We start from the raw sequence: 14997 nt of genomic DNA on the forward strand, positions 1-14997 counted from the left end.
TATGGCAAGTTCTTTTTTTTTTAAATATTATTTATTTCTTAACTCGCCTGCGCTCACGTTCCCGCCTCTCGCCCACCACCCTTTGTTTGTGACAGCCACCACTGATGCACAAGGAATAACATTGAAAGCATGAACGTCTCTCGTAGGTTACATTTTTGCAGAGTTCTCTTGGACCAGCTCACTTAGTTGTAACCCCAGTTGATGGCCACTGCTCCAGTATATTGGCTTTGTGTCACTGGTTCCAGTGCCACATCACTCTTTAAAATAACATGGATTAAGCGGTGGCTAAATACCCTCCTTAAACTGCCTGGGAAATTGAACTATATCCCCAGTGCTCCTGACCCTCAAAATTAATACATTTTTCTTGGAAGAGAAGGTTTTCAGGTGGAAGTGTTATAATGTTGCAAAGAATAATTCACCAAGGAGAAATTGAAAGTAGTTAATTTCTTTTCTGTTTTGACATGCATTCAATGTAAACGAATTCAAATTTGTATTAAACCTGTGGCCTTTTATACCTTCTATAAGCACTATGGAGAGGAACGTTTAAGAACATTCCATCCACAGGGGTCCTGTCCTTACTCTGTGTAGAATCAGAATAACGTTGTCATTAAATCGTCTGACATAAATAAAAGATATGTTTGAAGGCATCGGCAAAGTGGATCATTGCCCAGGGTCCTCACCTTATATGGGCCCCAGGAAAAAGGATTTTCTCTTTAATACACTTGTGTCTATTTCTCCATCTCAACTGTTTACTTACAATTCAATAGTGTTTGGTCTCATGGGGCTTGAAATAGCAGAAAAGTGGTGTTAAAATTCAAGATTTTTCGGAACAGAGTCTCTAAGATGTGTCTTGCTCAGGGACCCATAAACCTTTAAGATGAGACATGTACATATGTTTAAAATATTATCTGCAAAAATGTCAGCCCAGTAGAGATTATCAGAGAAAATATACACATGATGGAACAACATTTTTGTAAACAATATTTAGGACACAACACACTATGTTTGATGCTATTTCTGCCTACAATATTCTAAGATTAACACCTTATCTCATATTATTTGTCTTGTCCTGTCCTTCCCATCTCCCCTTTCTCATTCAGTGCTTTTTGGTGACTTTAAGGTGACATGGTTGTGATAAATAACCAACATATCAAAAACAAATTGGGACCCAGTTCACAAAGCAATTTGAATACGTTTGGAGGTTTACACTTATATTTGGACGCGGATTTAAGAATTTCAGGAATTCTAAAAAGTTGCCAGGAGTACGTCTGGGACACTTTTTAGAATTCTTCTTTAAGCATGCGTAATTTTACTGATTATAACATCACACATGCAAAAATTGTCATGCCTGAATGCAATTGCACTTTTTAACTTTTATCATTTTTCTCTTCACAGGCAATATATATTTCCCCAAGGAGAACCCAACCTTCCCTTACAAGTCCACCAATGATGCAGGGATTCCCTTCCCACTCCAAACCTAGAAACACATTTACTCTTGTCATTGACAAACATTTGCAAGCATTTCCAAAGTAAGAATAGGCAAAGAAAACTTTGAGAATGCCCACAAATCCCTTCTTCTCCCACAACCACCGCCTCCCCACACAGAAGCAGATTTCCTGCATAAACCAAGTGTAACATTAGATATGCATGAATGGATTTAAAAGTGCAGATTCACATGAACAGGCACTCGTAAATCAAGACATCTTTATTTTGATGGGTGGGTGGGAGGGGTGTTGTGTGGATGGAGTAGGATGAATGAAACTCGTCGTTCACATCTGAGGACAGGCAAGAACAGTGTTCGACGTCAGCAGTAAAATTATCCTGACGCGTCTAGTCACGAACATAAAGTTGTCCAGTCATGCTTCCTGTTCGCGGTGTTTTCGGACGCTTGTTTGCCCGATGCTGCGTGGGGTGGGGGCGTCGACACATTGCAGCGGGGACACAGCTCACGCTGAAGGGGTGTTTCACACGTTTCAGAAAGCGAGCTGGGGGCGGGATGGGTGACTCGCCGCTGCTTCTGTTCCTGCCCACTGCGCGCCCAGAGGCCCTTCCTCCTCCTCCTGAGGCGCAGCCCGGGCTCCTCCAGCGAAACAAAACAGCAGCTGCTGGCGCTCGAGCGCTGTTTAACGAACACACGCGCGCGCGCCGCCCGGCCCGGGACTTGTTGACCAGCCCCGAGTTGTCGAATACCTCGAATAGCTGTCATATTTGCGGTTGCTGCTGCTCCAAGTCAGCGGGGCTCGGCTCTTTTTCCCTGTTGTGCTGTAAACGAAGAGACTAGTTGTTGTCACCCATGGTTGCCTCTCGGAGCTACCCGAATTGGCAAGACCCCAAGCCCCCTCTGCGCACACCCCTCCCCGCCTTAGACGCTCACGAGGCTTGAAAAGTTAGTTTGACAGCAGAACCACTACTGACAGATGCCATTGCAGGTCTGGTGCAGAGCGGGCGGGCAGCTCTGGAAACGGGCAGGTGTCGTGAAGTTCGCTGTTTATTTTGATATTTATTTCACGGTTGTGTTTATCTGCGAACCAGGCCCGGGCATTAAAACAAATAAGTCAGGCACGACAGTAGCCTATTGAGGAACTCACAAATTAGGCACTTCTAGATTTTAAAGGCACTTTACAGCTGAGTTTCTGTACTTTAACGGGACTTCTGGCTCAGGCTTCTTTGCGTAAACTGGGGGCAGTACTGGCACTTTGCAACAACGTTACTGTACTCAGAATAGGTGGCGGAATGTTACTGAGGAGCTGATGAACTTTTGGGACAGTCAGTGTGATTAATTCTTAACAGATGGGTTGGCCTCTTACAAGGACAGTCACAGTACAGCCTCCTATCTGCAAAGCTGCAGTGCCGCTTTAATGATTTTCGCAAGATAGATTTGATTGCACCTGTTCGGTACAACTTTTGATTTCGTTATCCACGCTCTGCCAATTCAAGTCCAATAATAGCAAACACTCTTGAATTACACGTTAAAGGTAGAGCTAGAGAGATCGACAGAGAGATGACGTTTCCCAGGTCCCCTTGGAAGGTGGGGGCTCTGGGCACTTTGTTCATGTCTTATAACGTCTCTGCAAAGCAGCTGACTTGCTAATGGATCAATATTGAAACTGGTCAGCAAAACTGGTGTCTTTTGTTAGTTTAGTAGTCATTTCTCAGTGGGGTTCTTACACCTTCCATGGGACACTGATGTCACTTCTCAGCAGCACCGGCACTTCCCAGCGAATCCGCAGCACTACTGGTGTGCAAAACTGATACGTCCTATTCACGCTACTGCAGCACATCACAAGAGTTTTTATGAAAGCACTTACATTCTTCTTGGCGCTGTTCGGCACAGCGGTAGTACTTTCAGTGGGCGGGACAGCGGTGGTATTTCTCAACAAATGGTGTATTTTAAACAGACCTAAGTGGCAATTCTCGACAATGTTGTAAGGGTAACACGAATGTTGCTTCCTAGCGCGGATGCTACGCACGTAATGCTCAAGTTAGCTTTTCCCTGTTGAGGAGCTATACTTTCATTGGTACAGTACATGCACCTGGCCACCTTTGGCACTTCTCGAATGAGGAGCTCTGCATACAGTAGATGTACCTGACCAACTTCGGCACTTTTCTATTGAGGAGCTATATTTCCCGTGGTACATTATATGCACCTAGTCAACTTTGGCACTTTTCTGTGCGGAGCTATACTTTCAGTGGTACAGTACGTGCGCCTGGAAAACTTCGGCACTTCTCGATTGAGGAGCTATACTTTTAGTCGTACAACACATACAGCTGGCCATCTTCAGCACTCCTCGACTGAGGAGCTATACTTCCAGTGGTACAGTACGTGCACCTGACCAACTTCGGCGCTTCTGGATTGAGGAGCTATACTACCAGTGGTATAGTACGTGCACCGGACCAACTTCGGCGCTTCTGGATTGAGGAGCTATACTACCAGTGGTATAGTACGTGCACCGGACCAACTTCGGCACTTCTGGATTGAGGAGCTATACTTCCAGTGGCACAGTACGTGCACCGGACCAACTTCGGCACTTCTGGATTGAGGAGCTATACTTCCAGTGGTACAGTACGTGCACCAGACCAACTTCGGCACTTCTGGATTGAGGAGCTATATTTCCAGTGGTATAATACGTGCACCAGACCAACTTCGGCACTTTTAGTTTGAGGAGCTATACTTTCAGTGGTACAGTACACGCACCTGATGTTCTTTAAAAAGAGCAGGACTCTCGCAAACCAGCTAAACATGATGCAGTAGCGGCACGTGCTGCAAAATAAGATCGCCAGGCACTTCTCAAACATGTACTTACCTTTAATGGGAAGTGCAGCACTGGCTCAATTCAGTAGAGTGGGTGTACAGTTCATGACAACGAAGCCACTTCTCAGTACAACGTCAGTACCTTAGGTGGGATCCTTCCAAGCACTTTAAAACAGACCTTTAACTATCCCACTTTAGGATGGTGGCGAGCACGGCTACCCCAGCGCTTGTGTTTTTCACACTTTTGAAAAAGTCCGGGCTGAGGAGAGGTGGCTGGGGCTCCGGCCGCCCGGAACAGCAGTAGCCAGCACTTCTTAACGAGGTGCCTCGGTGGCTCTAAGGGCGTTAAAGCCGCCGCTGCCACACTCTGCTGCGGCGGCGGCGGCCCTGCATTAGCATATCCGACCTCCTGGGAGAGGAGTCAAGTGATATGTGAGCCCGGGGCCGCGCGCGCCCAGGGAGCGGGGAGGTCCCTGCGGCCGCCATCTGTCAGCGGCGGCGGCTCCTTGGCGGAGGGGCCGGGGCTGCCCGTGCACCAGCCTCCGCTGGAGCTGCGGCTTGCACTGCGCGAGGGGCGGGGGCAGGGGGACAGGCCGGCAGCAGCAAGGAGCAGGAGCAGGAGGAGGCGGCGGCGGTGGCTGCGAGGGGGAGGGAGGAACAGACACTGGGAAAAAGAAACAGGGAGGGCCTTTGACGCGGGGCGCCCGCCCTCCCGCCCGGGGGCAGAGCGGAGCTGCTGCCTGGGCGTCATTCTGTTCATGGCAAGTGCGGGGCGCGCTGCTCGCCGCAGGCCGCCGCCGCCCCCCGCTCCGCCTCCTGCTGCTCTCCTCCTCCATTGTAAGATGCTGCGCGCAGCCCTGCCCAGCGGCGCCGGGGAGGCTTGAGCGGCAGCCGGCGGGCAGCGGCCCCCGAGTCCCATGGAGCTGCTGCCGCCGCCCGAGGCGTGAGGGGCCGCCCGTCCGTCAGTCCGGCCCCATGCGCTAGCGCTCAGGTGCAGGCTGCATGCGGTAAGTTCGGCTCGCCATCCCTTGATATGACAGAAACTCGCGTGGAGGGAGGGCTGGGGGGAGATGTCAACATGTTTTATGTCTGTGCGCTCCTGTGCTGCCTGACCTGTCTGTCTGCAGCAGGGATCGCGATCCGGCGAGCTGTGGAGATACACCGACCCAGGAAGATGACCCGTTATATTGCGATAACTCATTATATTGCGATAACTCAGTCGATCCAGTGGGGTTGATCGGTCGGGGTGTTGCAGGTTGGATTGGGGACTTTGGCAGAATCGCCCCAACTTGGCCCTCTTTTATGTAGAATCGCCCCCTCTGCTGCAGGACGCTATCAAAGGGGCCGAGTTAGTCCGCTTCTGGGAAACTTCAGTTTAAAGGGAAACCCTCGGGCGCCAGCGGCTGTGCCTCGCTCTATCACCATGACTTTTTTCTTTGCCGAATAGCGCGATACAGAAGGTACTGCGGTCTGCTCAGCCCGCAATAAATCAAGTGAGTAGGGAAGCCGTCACGAGTGTCCGAGGCGGTGCGGCTGCTGTGTGTTTTTTTTTAATTTTATGTAGCTGGCTGCGTGCAGCCTCCTTTCCCCCTTAGCAGGTGTGTATTGTCACTCAGGGCCATGGGGCAGCGTGCAGTGGAAGACTACCCCCCTCAGACTGCACAATGAGAGCCCCCTGCTCTGGCCACGGTGGCGCCCTGTCTGGTAGGAGGCCGTCGGAGGTAGCATCCTGTCCGTGTCCATCTCCCAGAACGGTCTCCACACTGGCCGGCTGTCTGGTGCTGAAGGCGAGGACGGGCCCGGCACCGGGGGATTCCCGCTCCTACCCAATTCTCAGGATAGTGTCTAGCCCATACTGCCCTACTCTGGAGAAAAGTGTACAGGGCTGTTCTTAGCTGAGCACGGAGGCGACAGGCATCGGCGTCAGTGTGTTAAGAAATGGAAGTTGTTTCCTGGTAGAAATTCCAGTTGACCAGTTACATTCAGTTTCTATTCGAACCAACTATGGCATAGTAAAATAACTTGTGTTTTATATACTGCTTGATGCCACTCTTCTGTCATTTCTAATCCTTGTTAATAAAAAGTGATATGGTGTAATTTAAAGGCACTACTGCATCCGCCTCGGAAGAATGGAATGCTGCGTGGGCTTTACTGAAAGTAAACCTCATCATTCGTCAGTGCATGTTTTGGGTGTGATCTTTTATATGGCTGAACCTTCTTATTTGACTAACCCAGAAATAAGTGGACCTCATCACATGCACCTATAAGACACTGTTAAACACGATAAAACGTTAATGACACCACTGGCAAGACCTGAAGCTGCAGCTGGAACTTTATTCCAGTGGTGCTTACGCTAGTGAAGATACACGTGGCTCAATCATGTTATTTGTATCAGTGTGCCAAAAAACTCTAATTCATACATTTATTAGTACAATGCAGAGGTTAAATAGTTTATTTCGACATCTGTATAGATGTACGTATATATTTATCTGTGTATGCACACACAACTGCATCCAGTCAAATACATTTGTAACCGATTCTTAGTAATTTCCACTAAATTCACCTATTTGGGACATATAGCCAATTTTTCCTAGGGACATAGAGCTCAGTTTTTAGCTGTACAAATACTTCTACAACTAAAATGTCAACTTGATACGAGTCACCACCAATAATACTGTTCCTTATAAGTGAAGTGTATCCACTGCACAGCAGGCCAACAAAACTTTTAGGCTTTAACCTATGCCACTTGGCTACCAAGATTCCACATCAGATTGAAGCGTCTTGTGTAGTGTAGGGCATGCACCCACAACATTAAAGGCTGTTGTCATTGTCGAACATAAAGTAATGGGTAATACGTGCGTTATAAATACAGTGCAAAAGGGCACGATTTGGCTTTTGTGTTACATCTATGTCCGAGATGGTTCATCAAGGTTATTAATCATTCTTGGACGTACTAATGTGAAGTTACAAGATGTACAGAACATCCCAGCTAGAGATCACCTTGCCCGTGACACAGCATAAACATTCACACTCCCAGAAAGGTATTTAGGCACTACTAAGGCCCAAATTAGGAACATTGGAGGAAAAAACTCTTGGAGAACGCGTGTATCATTGCTTTGAGTTGTCAAGGAGTGTTACATTTATTTAATAAGTGCACCATGCAGCCCTTTGCACCTGGACCTAAACTCGCGTGTGAATCTCCAAATTCACGCCAGAACATTTGCTTGCTCTAGTCTAGAGTGTCCCAAAGCTGCCTTCAAATTTTCACAAGTTAGTGCAGCAGAAGAAATAACGCAGACTCCTTATGAACGCCACCCAAGAATCAGACTGGTAGCTCTCTTTATTGTTTGACCTCTGCTAGTTATACATGCCAGAGTGTATATGAACAGAAGAGCAAGGGCTCTCCCATAAGTGGTTTGGTGGCTTTCAGGACTTGGGCAAGATATTGCCTTATTCAGGTCATTTTGCACATGGCCAAAGAAACCAGTCCAAAGAGATGCCCTGGCCTTCTCCAAATGTCCAAACTCACAAATGCTTCCTGGGGTGATTTGTGGCATGACGGAGCCACTATAATAAGTACACAAGGCTTTTAATGTGAGTAGTATTTTAAGGATAAGAGGTATACCCTTTCTTTTACTGCAAGAAGCCATATTGATGGGTTTTGCTAGAATGTATAGTGGTTTGAAAACTATTGAATAATTCTAGTCTGTACGATTTTACGAACTTGTGTGGTCCAGAAAAGGACGTGGCAAAAAACGGAATCCAAACATGTATGGAAAAGGGTCCTAGTGGGTGCTGTTTGCATGGTGTACATATATGATATATGCTGTAAGGAGTCATCAGTTTTGTCGGTGCACAACAGTATAATGAAAATAGCCTGATAAAACATTTGAAAACTGACTGCATGGCTGATTCACAAAGTAGCCCTTTTAGGAATTGCAGGTTATGCCCCAAATTTTCTTAGTTACCACTTTTTAAGCATTCACAAAAATCTTTGATCTATAGAACCAAAATCTGCTAAAACCACAGATGTGTGTTTAGGCCTTACCTAGTGAATTTTATCATTGTACAATTCAAGTTAAGATGCAATGTACATTTTTTTCCTTCACATGGAATTTTTTTTCTATATGATGCAATCCCTTCCTCCAGGCCATATCATAGAATGTGTGTTAGCTTCTTTTCACACGTAATTTGCACACTTTAACCTGCTTTATTTGTCATGGTCTATAGAAGAGCACATTGGATGTGACAAATAGCTCTGGAAAGGTTTGTGAACAGCTACAAAGGTACAATTTTGTGGGAGTTCTTTAGGTTCCCACCAGCACTTCCTAACCCTCCTTTTGGTGCTGCCATATTCCGACCCCTAACTCTAAATTTGCAATTTTGTAAAATATGTCATACTTTGTTTCCACAGTAGTAATTTCTGCAGGCAGGTCCAAATGGTATTCACAGATTCCAGATCTGCTGGCATTACTACGCTTCCCATTTGTACATATTTGATCCATCTTGAAAAGTTGGAACGCCATGAGGGTCCTATTGGAAGTAGAGCCTTTAACCTGCATTTGACAAACTAATCTCCGCTGTGCACATTCATATCAATGTTCTATCTTGTCAGCTGTAGGCTATGTTGGTAATGTGTGGCGCAGTTACACCCAACCAAGGTGGATATCCAAAGGCAAAGATCATCTTGGAGTGAACATGGAGACTGTGGAAGAGCTCGTTTTGCGGGCTAGAAATTAGTGTTTTGGGGGTATCTGCAAGGATAGAAGATTGAGTTGTGACCTAAGTGCCAGGGTTTGGGGACACTTTTCAGATTTTTTTCATAGGCTGTTGAAAACCGATTAACCCTTAGGGTTCCTTTTGGTAGCGTCTGGACTTTATAAGCATTTGTTTAAATCCGAAATTTAATTGTATCTGGGTTATGTGGATAACGTTTCATGTGGTATCACGGAAATTGTATTGATGTTTTGAAGGTACCCCCTTGCTTCCATCAGAAATCAATGTTTTTCGCATAATGTTAGGTGGGAGGTAATTTGCATACAAGGTGTGCCAGCACTGGAGGTCACATTGTACATGCCTTCTTTATAACGGATACAGAAGACCCAACATTTCAAGAAATACATGAATAGATCAGCAAGGGATACATTAATCTGTTTGTTTTTTAAATACCGAAGTCCAGTACATACCAATGGATGCATTTCATCACAGTTAATTGCTTAAAACCCTCTACCTCGCATGGTCACTTTTAACAGATAGAATTCCTGGTACGTCTGAAACAGTTGTTTCAGTACACGCTTACAGTGCTTACCAATTCTTATAAAATAACGAATACCCCAAATTGCTTGTTGATTGGTCTCTAGTAGAGGTCTGATGTATTAACTAAATTACAGGTAGCACACGTTTCATACCCGCCTAGGCACTTATAGCAGAATGGAATCAATAGTCCAAACACCATCGATCAGAAGATGACACGGGTCACAAAAGAGGGCAGAATGATGAAACCATGGGGGTTCAGGCTAGTACAGGGTATTCATTAAACATGAGCACTTAGTTTGCTGACTTGGGAGGCCTAGCCGTGCATGCCTTTGGCCTCTGTGGTAGGGAAAAGATCTAATCTCAACCTGAAACCTTCCTTCTTGAGCAGGGCTTTCTGTCAGAAATCGGACGAAAATACCTCTGTGATGGCATGAAGACACCTCTGTGAGGGTAGGAGGATGAAGATAACACTCCAAGGAGATAAAGATACCTCTCTGAGGCTGTGAGGATACCTCTCTGAGGCTGTGAGGATACCTCTCTGAGGCTGTGAGGATACCTCTCTGAGGCTGTGAGGATGAGGATAACACTCCAAGGAGATGAAGATATCTTTCTGAGGAGATGAGGACACCGCTTTTTGGGTATGGGAATGAGAATATTTTTGTGGTACCAGGATGGTTTTCTATACCGCCCTGCTAAATTTCCCCGCAAAGTTAATTAAAAAAACATGGTTGTTACCTTTGTCGAGTCTCCAACTCCCGGGGTCCATTTGATAGGTGGCTGAATGTTTGGGCACATTTTCATAATAATAGGGGGTAAGCGATCTGTCGGGTCGGTAGCCATTCATATAGTTAAGGTATCAGTCGTATATAGTTTCGGTAAGATTATGCAGTTGAGAGATGTTTCCCTCAAAGGCACGCTGTTTGCAATGCCTCTGCGGGCCGCTCCCTTCTTACGTGGTACAAAACTCATTGATGTAGATAAACAATGGTCAAGTTCTTATTTAGGTAAGTGTTCTGCGCAGAACAGGTCAGTCGAGGCACTATTTTATAGTTATCGCTGTAAAAACTGCTTGTTGTAATATTTGGGCGCTCTTGTGGCGCATACGATTTTGCATATTTTGAAAGTCTCAAGATAAAGCTTCTTCTTGACGGTCAATTTGCACTGACTGATTTTAGTTTTTAAAAATTCGCTGATTTTTATTCACATTAAAGATTTTGAGGATGAAGTCTCTTGGGCCGTTTAATTGCATGGAATGAGTCCTCCAGGCTGTTTTCTCCAGTGTGCAAAACATTTGACTTGAAACAACCCCATTCTCTATAGCTAGCTTTAAGGCTTCTTCAAAGTGTCAGATGAATTGTAAGGGTCGATATTTTAGTGAGCGAGAACTAGGATGCGTGCACTGTGTAATGATGAAGTCCAGTAGTCGACATGTATTTTAAGTATGTTTATTTAATCTTAGTTGCAGCTTATTAAGTTCATGTAGAGCAGCCCCACCAGGAGCAGCCTGCCTGCTGCTCAGCACGTACTCCAACTGTCACACTTCACCTCACAGGCAGCCAAACATTCCATGCATGTCCATCAGACCAACATTCCAAGTAGCACCTTCACACTAGCTGAGCAGCTAGGGAGAAAGTAACAGGATAATTACATAAACAAGATACTACACACTGCCATTCAGCAAATGGGACACTAAAAAGGGCTTTCTACCCCACATTTGTGTGGTGCCTTCGGTCTCTATACATGTGGATTGCTTATGGCTGTTCTTTGTGTTTTTTTTGTTTTATTTTTAAATCACACCCAGGTGAGATTTTGTATCTCAACAACAAAAGGTACCAGAAGCTCCGAGCTTCTCAGACGGGTGGTACGGATAAAATCCCAAATGATGAAGGGCGGATCCGTATGGTGACTGATGGGTACTTTCCTCATCCTGTTGAGAATTCTCTGTGTTGTATCCCTTTGGTCTGCTGGGAAAGGTTGGTTCTCTGTTTCTTTTGGGCATATTCCTTGAGACCCTCTGGTACCTTTTGTTGTTGATGTGCTTGTTGGGGATTGTACCCAGAGCTAGGTCTGTAAATTTCCCCTAGGTCCCCCCCTACCGTAGTGTTTTGTTTGAGATTTTGTATCTACCATAAAACGTAATTCTAACCGAAAGCTGCCATCTTGGACAGTTGGACTTCCAGTCTACACTGAGTCAGGTCATGCAGGAAGTCCCCAGGATTCCAAATTGATACTACAAGTCCTAACGCACATCCAGAGTGTTTTTAAGACTTCCAAATATTTTATCACAAAACGCAAAAAACTGTCTCCGTAGCATGGACTTTGGATATTGAAGAATAAATATACGGGTAGCGTTTACCTCCATTAAAGAGGGTAGGTGCTGGTACATTCATTTTTGTAAGCAAGAACTTGGTATCAAACAAATATTCCTTTATCCACACATAACACAGAAAACGCTTCTGGTTTGGTTCTTTCGTGTGTATTGCCCCAGTCTGCAAGCACTCGTGACTGTCACCAGCTTCCATGCAGCAGGAAGTGTGTCATGCTCAGAAATGTAGAGCTCCAACACTGACCCAGTGAGTTGCATGCACCTGTTTCCCAGTAGCCACTCTCATTAACTGTTTTGTGTCCATGACTCACGCTGCTATTCAGCAAGTGAGGCATGTGGATCAAACATGATACCAATACACTGACGTAAAACTAAAATAAGTGAAATGGTAAACATTGCCTAAACCATTTAAAACAAATCTACGTAATTAAAAAGCGCAAGAGTTGTTAAATGCACACCTTTAGCATCTGTGAATTTAAAGCTATAATAACATTAGTTGTGCTGCTGTATTTATGTGCCCGATTGGTGGCCAAAGGGGTTGTGCATCGCCTTGGGGTATCTGTGGTGGACCTCATGGTCACCGGTTCGAATCGTGTCAGGTTCATTCAACCTATCATCCTTCCTAGGCTCGAGTTGGGTAACTTTACACCTCTTATTATTTTATTGCCAAAAGACCTAGGAATTGGATGGAAGTGTGCTTTGCAAATACACGTTTCTGCAGCTGATATTCGCTGCATGCTTGTCACGTTACCTCGGATCGTAAGAAGCATCCTTAAGGTTTAGTCTGGTCAACAATGCTCACCCACCTCTGTCCCAGGGCCTCCTTAACTTTACACACACTGTACCTGAACACCAGTGCATTCAAAGTGCTCTCTGTGAGGTTTTTGGGTCCAAACTGACTGTCTATTTGGTCTGTCGTTCTACAAAAATAACACAATTCAACTCCACCTGGTCAGAAAGCAAAGTCCTACATTTCACATTTTACTTAATACTTCAGTGACTACAGAATCCTGAACCTATTACAATTTAAGGGTTATGGGAATCGTGTTAAGGTCTCGCTGATGTTTCCATGAGTTCTTCAGTTTCTTATTGTTCATATGAACACATTTTAGGGCGCATATGGAAACAGGTAAACCTGATGTAGAAAAGGCCTCTGACCTGGCGCTGAGTTGGTGCAGAAGCCGCATGGATGGATGGTGGCCTTATTGTCGCTTAAGGTAGCCATGGTGTGGGCATAAATGGAGCCACGAGAGAGTGATTGGGTACCTGGCTAAATTGTCAGACTTTTTGTTTTTTTGTTATTGTTGCCTTATGGTTGAGCACTCCTGTTAATGTATTACATAAACTGTCGAGTGGGTAACATTAAAAATGACGAATCCTTTTGCACCTTGCGTTTGTCGATTTGCATACACCTACAGATAATCAATTTAATAACGTTACCACAGAAATTGACCAGCTATGGTTAGGACCATAATCCATAACTCCCTACTACAGCCATGCAAACCATAACTCGAACACCAAATGCAATGCTCATTCCCTCACTCTTAATGAAACAGATGTAATTACAAACGTAATATCTTCCAGATTAGGATACATATCAAATTACCTTTTTCACTTTGACACATACGACAACGAGCATCGTAACCATATTGCTTTGAGTATGTGGTGGTGTTTAATTATATTTTGTTTTTAGGTGTTATTTATTGACAAAATATTGTGAGGTGAACCACTCTGGCTCGCCATGTTAAACAAGCATTTGTAATGCATCTGCTTTGCCTATGAAATGAATAAAGAGCTGTTTTCATTAATTATTTTTCCGGGAGAAGGAAAGCGCTCCCTGACAGATAACACTGGAGTGGAGGGGATGTGGCACAGGGGTCAGAGCTGCTGACTCAAGAACTGGGGATTCCAGTACAATTCTCGGCAGCACCGCGCAATACCCTGTGATTCTATGCAAATCACTTAATCTTGCCGGGTGATAAATTGTTGAATAAATATTTTGCAAGAGTAAATGGCAAACCTTTATGGAAATTTAGTTGGACCAAATTGGATGTTAACAGTATTTCAGTGGCAGAAAAATGTTAAGAGAAGCAGGCAAAGAACAAGCATTGGTAAATGCAGGAAAATATGCTACAGCCCATAGAAATGGAGGAAAGGTAAGTGACACGCACTAGATCCAGAGAGGAGGCCAGATGCAAGTCCCTTTTAAGTTTATATTAAAAACAATGTGTTGGAAATGGCCCTTTTTGCAGGGTTATCCCCAAACTTTTTGCTTCTTCCTCCTTTATTTTTCCTGACCCGTGGTTGTTGGCAATAGGACTCTGGGCACTTTACCACTGCTGAGCAGTGCTAAAGTGCATATGCTCTCAGTGTAAATTGTTATTGTGATTGGTTATCCACAATTGGCATATTTGTTTTACCAGGAAGTCCCTAGTAAGGTGCATTGAGTGTGCCAGGGCTGTTGATTCAAATGCTACTAGAGGGCCTGCAGCACTTGTTGTGCCACCCACAGGAGTAGCCCTAAAATGGTGTCTCAGGTCTGCCACCGCAGTGCCTGTGTGCAGTTGCTAACTGCCATGCTGACCTTACCAGTGTCCACACTGGCCAGGCCCAACCCTTCTCTTTCTGTACACATTGGACACCCCTATGGAAGGCCCTAGGTACCCCCTGGGCAGGGTGCAGTGTATGTGAAAGGTAGAGCATGTACTAGTGTGGGTGACATGCTCTGGTAGTGAATTACAGCCATTTTCATTTTTCACTATTGAAAGGCTATCTTGCCCATAGGCTGTAATGGGGGAATGCTGTGTATAATGTTTACCTGCATATCTTCCCATAGGAGCAAGATAGAAATTTAAAGTCTGGTATCCCTGAACTCAGAATTTAATAACACATCTTTTAGGAAAGATGTTTTTTAAATCCTGTGTTTGAAAGTGGCACTTTTCCAAAGTGGCTGCTTTCTTGTCTGACCTTTCGGTGTGACTTTGGCTGTTTGTGAATTGACTGTCTGGTTTGTGAGTGACAGGGCTGGGGGATTCCAGGAGACAGAATGAGTCCGCCCAGTGCTGAATAGAGAGATCTGCATCTAGATGGGAGGGAGGAGTTGCACCTGGGACCTGAATAAGACTGTGCCTGCCCCCCACAGTGCTGGCTCCACCCCCTGTGG

General features: G+C 45.2%; 1 protein-coding gene across 1 annotated transcript in view; it reads left to right on the plus strand.

Annotated features, from left to right (window-relative positions):
* Nucleotides 1-5001: 5001 nt before the first annotated feature.
* Nucleotides 5002-14997, plus strand: part of SERTAD2 (SERTA domain containing 2) — a 198339-nt gene continuing 188343 nt past the window's right edge. The window contains exon 1 of the mRNA XM_078649417.1: nt 5002-5259. The gene's annotated coding sequence lies outside the window, so the exon portion shown is untranslated. The remainder of the gene's footprint in view (nt 5260-14997) is intronic.

The sequence above is a fragment of the Lissotriton helveticus genome, chromosome 6, assembly GCF_964261635.1.
Source record: "Lissotriton helveticus chromosome 6, aLisHel1.1, whole genome shotgun sequence".
NCBI lineage: Eukaryota > Metazoa > Chordata > Amphibia > Caudata > Salamandridae > Lissotriton > Lissotriton helveticus.